Here is a 10,202-nt window from a genome sequence, read left to right as displayed (position 1 = left end):
GTTGCTATTGACTTATGTTAGTTGCTGTTGACTTATGTTAGTTGCTGTTGACTAATGTTAGTTGCTGCTGACTAATGTTAGCTGCTGTTGACTAATGTTAGTTGCTGTTGACTAATATTGGCTGCTGTTGACTAATTTTAATTGTTATTGACTTATGTTAGTTGCTGTTGACTAATATTAGTTGCTGCTGACTAATGTTAGCTGCTGTTGACTAATGTTAGTTGCTGTTGACTAATGTTGGCTGCTGTTGACTAATGTTAGCTGCTGTTGACTAATGTTGGCTGCTGTCGACTAATGTTGGCTGCTGTTGACTAATATTATTTGCTGTTGATTAATGTTGGCTGCTGTTGACTAATGTTGGCTGCTGTTGACTAATGTTGGCTGCTGTTGACTAATGTTAGCTGCTGTTGAATAATTTTAATTGCTCTTGACTTTGTTAGTTGCTCTTGACTAATTTTAATTGTTATTGACTTATGTTAGTTGCTGTTGACTAATGTTGGCTGCTGTTGACTAATTTTAATTGTTATTGACTTATGTTAGTTGCTATTGACTTATGTTGGTTGCTGTTGACTAATGTTAGCTGCTGTTGACTAATGTTGGCTGCTGTTGACTAATGTTGGCTACTGTTGACTAATGTTACTTGCTATTGACTAATGTTGGCTGCTGTTGACTAATGTTGGCTGCTGTTGACTAATGTTGGCTGTTACCTGTTCATTTATTCTGATGATCTGTAACCTGATGAAGGCTGAACAAAGCCATCAGAGCTTGGACTGACGCACTTACTCACAACTTTGAATCTGATCTCAGGAATGTGTTTATTGAGCAGACAGGAAGCAGGAAGACGACACACACATTTACTCGCAGAATTTAGTTTGAAGTCGATCACAATTATCAACAATGATTACTGTTAATATTCAGGAAATAACGTCAATTCACCTCAAACATGAAACCAACGATCGTAAAAACCTGAACATGTTACCAAATAAAACCGAAACATGAAACATGGACTGATGTTAAAGAGCCATCGTCATCATCATCATGACAACCATCATCACCATCACTATCATATTCATCATCGCCATGACAACCATCATCACCATCATCATCATCTCTGTTGTTCTACAGTCACACACACCTTCACTGGTGAGATCTTCAGTGGGACTCTATACACAGTGCTAATGTATGGAAACATCTTGTCAGTGAAAGTGTGTGTGAAGGTGTGTATGTGTGTGTCAGTATCAGGATCAGAGAACAACAGTTTTCCTCTGTTCATGTCCAGATTCACTCTGATCCTCTGGAACTTCTTCTGGATGTCGAGAACAGTGTTTGGACCTGATGGAGAGTGTGTAGAGTATTTACCTGAATATAAATGTATTGCCCATACTCCAGACCATATGTTTCCCTTCCTCTGGACAGACTCTGCTAACACACCCAGATGCCAGCCTGTTCTGTCTCCAACCTCGACATCCCAGCTGTGAGTCCCTGAGTTAAAGCCCTCAGAGCCCAGAACAGAGCAGGAATCATTAAACCTCTCTGGATTGTCAGGAAGCTGCTGTCTCTGTCCGAGTCTCACACTGGTCAGATCTTCAGACAGGATCAGTTGTGGATGAGCAGTGTTTGGATCTAGAGTCACAGGAGTGTAGGAGACCATGTCCTTCATCTTGTTCCAGATGTTGAAGGTCAGGTTGCCCAGGTGTTTGGCCTCGTCTATCAGAGCTCCTGAGGGCAGCTGTGGATCATCCAGCAGGGGGCGCTGCTGGACTCTTTGCACTGCAGCCTTGTAGTTCAGCAGGAATGAGACGTCTTCAGCTCTCAGCTCGTCCTCTGTGGCTCTGACGGTGTCTGATAGAGCTGCTATCTCTCTGCTCAGAGCCTCCATCTTCTCCTTCATCATCTGACTCTTCTGCTCCTCTTCCTCCCTCAGTGCAGCCATCCTGGCCTCTTCTTCCTCTTCTAGAAACTGGTGAAGCTTCTTAAACTGATCCTTAATCTGCCTCTCTGTGCGTCGGGCCTGGACCTTATGTGTGTCTGCTGTTTGATCAAACTTCACGTGAACTCCTTCAAAGATCTTCAGTTCTCCTTCAAGGTTTCAGAGATGTCTGGAGCTCCTCTCGTGATCCTGTGCAGCTTCATCGTGGTCTGAATCTGTGCTCGGTGTGTTTCTTGTAATCTCTGCAGTAGACAACCGGCCTGTTTAGTCCAGACAGAAGAGTTTGAGTTTCTCAGAGTTTGCAGACTGCAGAGAGCACTCTGAAGATCTCTGATCTCTCCTCCTGTAAGAAGGTCTGCACAAAGGTTCTTCAAAGCCCAGTTAGAGGGGAAGGCCTTCCTTTGAATGTCTTCTTTACCAGAGTGGCAGCGTGGACTTTTGTCGTGTCCACCAGCTCTGACACAGACTTTACAGAAGCTGTGGCTACATGACAGGATGACAGGATCTTTAAATAGTGGCACGGACTAGACAGCAGAGAGATCTTCCTCTAATCTTGAAAGCCATTTAGTCTCACAGCACACGGCAGCTCCCTCAAACTTACTTTCACTTTCAGTCTTTGCTTCGTTAACCTCTGTTCAGTTTGTGGATTCAGCAGCAGCTTGAGTGTTCGTGTTCAGTTCCGTGTTCCCAGTGTTCCCTCCTGTAGCTGTCCTGTCTCAGTGGTGGTTTTGGTCTGAAGTGGATCTCCGGTCTTCTCTCTCTGTGTCTGACGCACATAAAAACCTGTTTCCTGTTTTATGCAAGTGAGTCACCTGAGGGGCGGAAGCTCTTCAGAGGCACAGACACCACTGGCAGCAGGGACGCAGTATTTCACTGTTATTTTAACAAACTACTGTTTTTTATTTTAGCCTATATTACTGTTTTTGGATTACAGTATATGACAGTAGGAGAACTGTGGTTATGGTAATTTTACAGTATTGCCAGTTGTGATTAAAATCTGCTATTTTTGCATTTCGTTAATTCCTCACCAGTTTAAAACCAAAAGTATCAGGGCTTTTCAAACCCCAGCCGAGGCTGCCACATCATCTGACAGCCAGTAAATAATAACAATTTACACACACGCTTGACTTTTCTTGTATTCTAATAAGTCTTGCCTTCTAGTGCTTAGCGCGGATCCGAAAACACATCAGCACAACATGCATCCATCATGTTCTCTGGGCAAGCTAAGAACAAGTATCTCGGAGGGACATGGCAGGAGGGAGTACAAAGTTAAGAGTACAAAGACGTCTCACTCTGACGCTGTTTTCAAGACCAAGAACAAAACTCACAGACGCGGGCATCTAACTCTAACACCGTTTCACCCGAAATACCGACGTTACAGTAGCTCCACTTTAAACTTTATTCACTGATTACTTGTTTACTCTAATAACTTCTACCAAACTGATTGAGCTGCGATCTGCCTCAGTTTCATCATCAAATTAGGGTTTACTATGGCAATGCTGGCTCTAATGAAGAGGACACTAATACCTAACTGAACTGATTACATTTGTTGTTATCGCTCCAATCATCCAATACCTCTGACCTTAAATAAAATCTCGATGCAGGACCTTTAAGTATCAGTTGGAGAACCGGTCTAGAAGTCGACAAGAGAATAACATTCCCATAAACATTGATGTAGTATATTACAAAGTGCTATTTGTACAGACAGGACTTTGTAAGAACCTGAAACATCTGGTAATTAACAAAAAATGAAAAGGTATTTCATTGTAAATTAATTTCCCCCGGGATTATTAAAGTATTTCTGCTTCTGATTATCATATTTGGACGGAAACTGTCTCCATACACTATTAGTGACCAGACTTCCCTCGAACTCATGAGCATAAACCGTTGACTAATGTTGGCTACTTTGGGACTATGTTGGCTGCTGTTGACTAATGTTGTGCTGACGTGCTAATGTTAGCGCTGTTGACTAATGTTGGCTGTTGCTGTTGACTATGTTGGCTGCTGTTGACTCGGGTTGGCTGTACCTGTCCATTTATTCTGGATGATCTGTAACCTGCTGAAGGCTGAACCAAAGCCATCCGAGCTTGGACTGACGCACTTACTCACAACTTTGAACTTGATCCTAGGAATTGTGTTTTATGAGCAGGACAGGAAGCAGGAGACGACACACACATTTACTCGCAGAATTTAGTAGCAGTCGTCACAATTATCAACAATTGATTACTGTTTAATATCCGGAAATACTCGTCAATTCACCTCAAAACTGAAACCAACGATTCAAAAACCTGAACATGTTACCAAATAAAGCCGAAACTGAAACATGGACTGATGTTAAAGAGCCATCGTCATCATCACATGACAACCCTCATCACCATCATCACCATCACCATGACAACCATCGTCACCATTATCATCATCTCTGTTGTCTAACAGTCACACACATCTCACTGGTGAGATCTTCAGTGGGACTAATCACAGTCAAATCCATGGAAACACTTGTCGTGAAGTGTGTGTGAAGTGTGTATGTGTGTGTCAGTATCAGGATCAGGAGAACACTGTTTTCTGTTCATGTCCAGATTCACTCTGATCCTCTGAACTTCTTCTGGATGTCGAGAACAGTGTTTGGACCTGATGGAGAGTGGTAGAGTATTACCTGAATATAAATGTATTGCCCCATACTCCAGACCATATGTTTCCCTTCCTCTGGACAGACTCTGCTAACACACAGATGCCAAGCCTGTCTGTCTCCAACCTGACACCAGCTGTGAGTTCCTGAGTTAAGCCCTCAGAGCCGAACAGAGTTGTAAGTCAAACCCTCTGGATTGTCAGGAAGTGCTGTCTCTGTCCGAGTCTCACACTGGCAGATCTTAGACAGGATCGTTTTAGGCCAGCAGTGTTTGGATCCAGAATCACAGAGTGGTAGGAGACCATGTCCTATCTTGTTCTTGTTCCAGATGTTGAAGGTCAGGTTGCCCAGGTGTTTGGCCTCGTCTATCAGAGCTCCTGAGGGCAGCTGTGGATCATCCAGCAGGGGGCGCTGCTGGACTCTTTGCACTGCAGCCTTGTAGTTGTGCAGGAATGAGACGTCTTCAGCTCTCAGCTCGTCCTCTGTGGCTCTGACGGTGTCTGATAGAGCTGCTATCTCTCTGCTCAGAGCCTCCATCTTCTGCTTCATCATCTGACTCTTCTGCTCCTCTTCCTCCCTCAGTGCAGCCATCCTGGCCTCCTCTTCCTCTTCTAGAAACTGGTGAAGCTTCTTAAACTGATCCTTAATCTGCCTCTCTGTGCGTCGGGCCTGGACCTTTATGTGTTCTGCTGTTTGATCAAACTTCACTTGAACTCCTTCAAAGATCTTCAGTTTCTCCTTCAAAGGTTTCAGAGATGTCTGGAGCTCCTCTCTGTGATCCTGTGCAGCTTCATCGATGGGTCTGAATCTGTGGTCGGTGTGTTTCTTTGAATCTCTGCAGATGTGACACACCGGCTGTTTATCGTCCAGACAGAAGAGTTTGAGTTTCTCAGAGTGCAGACTGCAGAGAGCCTCTGAAGATCTCTGATCTCTCTCCTGTAAGAAGGTCTCACAAAGGTTCTTCAAAGCAAAGTTAAGAGGGAAGTCCTTTGAATGTCTTCTGTTACAGAGTGGACAGTCGTGGACTTGTTTGTCGGTCCACCAGCTCTGCAGACAGACTTTACAGAAGCTGTGGCTACATGACAGGATGACAGGATCTTTAAAGATGTCATGGCAGACAGAACAGCAGAGATCTTCCTCTAATCTGGAAGCCATTTAGTCTCACAGCACACGGCAGCTCCCTCAAACTTACTTTCACTTTCAGTCTTTGCTGTCGTCAAACTCTTGTTCAGTTTGTGGATTCAGCAGCAGCTTGAAGTGTTCGTGTTCCCAGTGTTCCCAGTGTTCCCAGTGTTCCCTCCTGTAGCTGTCCTGTCTCAGTGGTGGTTTTGGTCTGAAGTTGAATCTCAGCGTCTCTCTCTCTCTGTCTGAGTAACGCACAATAAAAACCTGTTTTATGAAAAGTGAGTCACCTGACGTTTACAGTCCTTATGCTAAGCTTATGCTACATAGCCGCTTGCCCAGCTCCTGTTCTGGCACGACACCTGCTCGGCCCGTCAACATTCCCCCGTGCCCCACGCGAACTGAGCTAAGATGAGTTAATTTAAACTAACATCAGCTAATTTTAGCTACATTGCCAACGTGCCGAGCTATGTTAGCTGCTGTTGACTATGACTGATACGTGACAATTAAACTTTATTGCTGCACTTCGACCTTTCATCCCTCAGTTTTGACGTGTACTCTGAAAACTGCCAAGTGGGCACAAAATCTAAAAACTGCTGGAGGGGCTGTATGTGCAATACCATAAACTGATTTTGTCTGCTCCAAAACTGAGGCTGGGATTGTTAAAACGCCTCCAGAAGAAGTCAAAGCTATAAAAGAAAGAAGAAAGTTTTTTTAATTGGCGAAGCGTGGTATCACCTTTCCAGGGATTGTTAAATCTCTCAGCCAATGCCACGTACAAGAACAAGCAGCTTTTTTTCCTACGAGCGTCCAATTAGGAGTGGGTTGGCAGTTCACTTGTCTGTATTCACAGTATGCAGCCCTCTGATTAGTCTTCTCAGCCTGCAAATTAAATACAGTGGAGAGCGTTTTCTCGCCTGTGCACAGGTCTGTTAATCTGCAACCAGCTGTGACGGCCTTTATCAGCTGCCATGAGGACAAACGGAGCGCGTTACTGCAGGAGAAGAAACCTTATGTGCATTACTGAAACAAACGTACGATTCAGGATCCTATTTGGCTCTAAATGAGGCAAAACACCAGTTAAAGAGTGTGTGTTTTTGGTCCACTGGAGGAAATGCAGCTGTAAGTCCAGTGTATGACTCATCTCTGGCTGCAGTGTGTGTTTGTGTGTGTGTGTGTGTGTTTGAGAGGTGAAGCCAGGCAGCTGAGGTAAGTTATGTGGAACTGAAACCATCTGGTTTTCTCCTCGTCACAATGCACAATAATAACCACCACACACACACACACACACACACACGTACCACCATCTCATCCTGTTGTCATGGCAGTGCAGCAGCAGGATGCTCTTTGGGAGCAAGTCGAGTGTTTACATCCTGGCCTCTACTTTACAGCTTATGTAAAATTAAAGGAACATTACGTGGACATTCTTTTGTAATTTATTGTCCCCACTGGTCAATATGTGCAGCTGTACACAAGTGTTTGTTATGAGAACATTACTTATGATCGAAAAGTCGACAACTTTGCTAACTGCCAAACATCAAGCAAGCAGCAGCTAACATTCGCCAACAGAAGCTAACAGCAGCTAACAGCAGCTAACATTAGCCAACAGAAGCTAACATCAGCTAACATTAGCCAACAGAAGCTAACATCAGCTAACATTAGACAATAGCAGCTAACGTTAGTTAACAGAAGCTAACAGCAGCTAACATTAGCCAAGAGCAGCTAACGTTAGTTAACAGAAGCTAACATTAGTTAACAGAAGCTAACAGCAGCTAACATTAGCCAAGAGCAGCTAACGTTAGCCAACAGCAGCTAACATTAGTTAACAGAAGCTAACATTAGTTAACAGCAGCTAACAGCAGCTAACATTAGCCAACAGCAGCTAACATTAGCCAACAGCAGCTAACATTAGTTAACAGCAGCTAACATTAGCCAATAGCAGCTAACATTAGTCAACAGCAGCTAACATTAGTTAACAGCAGCTAACAGCAGCTAACATTAGCCAATAGCAGCTAACATTAGCCAACAGCAGCTAACATTAGCCAATAACAGCTAACATTAGTTAACAGCAGCTAACATTAGCCAATAGCAGCTAACATTAGTCAACAGCAGCTAACAGCAGCTAACATTAGCCAATAGCAGCTAACATTAGCCAATAGCAGCTAACATTAGCCAATAGCAGCTAACAGCAGCTAACATTAACCAATAGCAGCTAACAGCAGCTAACATTAGCCAATAACAGCTAACAGCAGCTAACAGCAGCTAACATTAGCCAATAACAGCTAACAGTAGCTAACAGCAGCTACAGTTGGCTGCAGTTTACTTCACTGTCCATCAGGGAACTGGACCAAACTGATGAAATTACAAGTCAGTGTAGCATCAATATAATTTGAAATCTGTTAGTTTATGGTAGAAAAGTTGCACAATGTTGCTTTATGTAAAGTATCAAACCAGGATTCCCCCTCTACGTGACAGCTTTGATATTTACGCAGACGTGGAAGAACTGTTTCATACATCAGTTTGAATCCTGTGACAGTCTGGATTTCTGCCTGCATAATTTGGAGAATTAGAAAGTTGCCTGAAGAAATTGAAGAATTGCCAACTGGCTTGTGCCTGAAAAAGTTGCTGTCAATAACTCAAAACATGTTTTTCATTCAGCGCGTGTCCCCCGACCACCGACTGGACTGTCTCAGAGCTCCTGCAGGAGAAATCAAATTTGACAGAATCAGTTTTACGTCTCCGGCTGACGTTTATCAGATTGACCGTGATGATGCCATGTCTGTGACATTTCAGCCTATTGGATAAAAACCATGCTGTCATCGCTGGTTGTTTATGTGTGGCACAGCAGATCTCCAATAAAGTTAATTTACTCTTAAAATAAAATTAAAATTGAATGCCAGAACAATCAGAAGACATGTAGCTTGTATAAAAATTAGTCTAATATTTACTTTTATTTTTATGTGTTTCTATCAATCTACAATTGGCTACAGCAATTTATTGATATTAGAAAATGTCATTTTTTTACTTTTGAATGCTTCAGTACAAAGGATGTATTAAATATATACATGATATATGTGTACACACACAAATCATAAGTCATATCAGTGCTAAATTTGGCTGAATTATTAAAGGTATAAGTGGTAAAATGAAGAGCCGACTCTTCTTGGTGAGCTGAGTCAAAAGATCTTACTCCCTGAAAAGAACCAAACTCATTTTAAGGTAACAAAAACACACCTAGTCTTATTTTCAGGTGCCTGTACCTGCAGATATAGCTTGTCAAAGTAGAACTACCTCCTGTGGTTCAGGAGGTAGAGTGGGTCGTCCACTGGTGATCGGATGTTCGCTCCACCAATCTGCATGTCGAAGTGTCCTTTGGCAAGATGCTGAACCCCAAATTGCTCCCTGTAAGTCTCTTTGGATAAAAGCATCAGCTAAATATTATATAAGCCCTTCTTAATACACTAAAATATTACTGCATTCAGACTCCAGTAGCATAGCAACCAGTCAGGTAAAACAGAGTACAAACATAAAAACGTTGCTTAGAAGTTCATGAAAGAGACAAACTGTAAACCATCAGTAATACAGGTTTTTCCTGCTCTGTGATCACCCATATATGTTTCCTTTTTTTAATGAACTGTATCATGTCTGCTGGCGTAAACAGACGAGTGGGTTGTGCATCAGCGGTGAGAGTAAAAACTGTATTCTCTGTCGTTTACACCGGGCTGTGAGTCACTTTGTCTGAGTCACATCAAATGCATCAAAATAAGGCTCTCCGGTGTCACCGAGTGTAAACAGTCTTTGCTTGTCAGTTATAAATGATGGAGTGGTTGTTTGCTGTCCCCCCCATGTGTCCATTGTGTGCAGTTTTCCTACCTGAAGCCGGGTTTACCATGTGGTAATTTGATTTTACACCAATTAATTTGAGAATGTGCAACGTAAGGAAGGTATCAACACCTTAAAGTCAGGGACTTGGAGTCCGGACAGTCGTCGGATTTGCCCGGTTGGTAATTGGGGGAAAGATTCAAGCACAACCTGAAATATACGAGATCAAACAGTGCACTCATGTGGCAGAAAACTACATAACACAAACATGGAGATGTGTAGAAAAGCAGCACTGAGGCCTAATCATGTGTGGAAAAAGCCGCTTTCAACCATATCGCATGTTCTTCATCTGTAGAATCTGAGCAAGTTCAGGATGTCTTTTCCACGTCTTGATACGGTCAAAAACCTCCGGAACAAGCAAAGTAAGTGGACCTTGAATTGAGGTTGTTTTGTCAACAGTAAGCTCAAGAATTAGCTGTCAAGCGTAACTTTTGAACGAGACTGTGTGATGTGGTTGAAAGCTCTGGAGCTAGACTAGACACTCAGTTTGTTAACAGTTTGTTAGCCGGGCTGCCTGGACTGTGAACCGGTGTTGTGCCAGAACAGGAGCTACACAAGCGGGGCAATGTATCCGGGCTCTGCAACCTCCTTCCACCAATGATCCACGTCTATGCCAACATTGTGGCAACCAGAGCCATA

General features: G+C 43.1%; 1 pseudogene; it reads right to left on the bottom strand.

Annotated features, from left to right (window-relative positions):
• LOC113747054 (nuclear factor 7, brain-like) overlaps nt 1-5,959 on the bottom strand; it is a 9,653-nt pseudogene extending 3,694 nt beyond the window's left edge.
• Nucleotides 5,960-10,202: the final 4,243 nt, after the last annotated feature.

This window comes from Larimichthys crocea, chromosome XII (assembly GCF_000972845.2).
Source record: "Larimichthys crocea isolate SSNF chromosome XII, L_crocea_2.0, whole genome shotgun sequence".
Classification (NCBI taxonomy): Eukaryota; Metazoa; Chordata; class Actinopteri; family Sciaenidae; genus Larimichthys; species Larimichthys crocea.
Note: the sequence above shows the minus strand (reverse complement) of the source record. Positions and strands in the feature narration are given on the sequence as shown.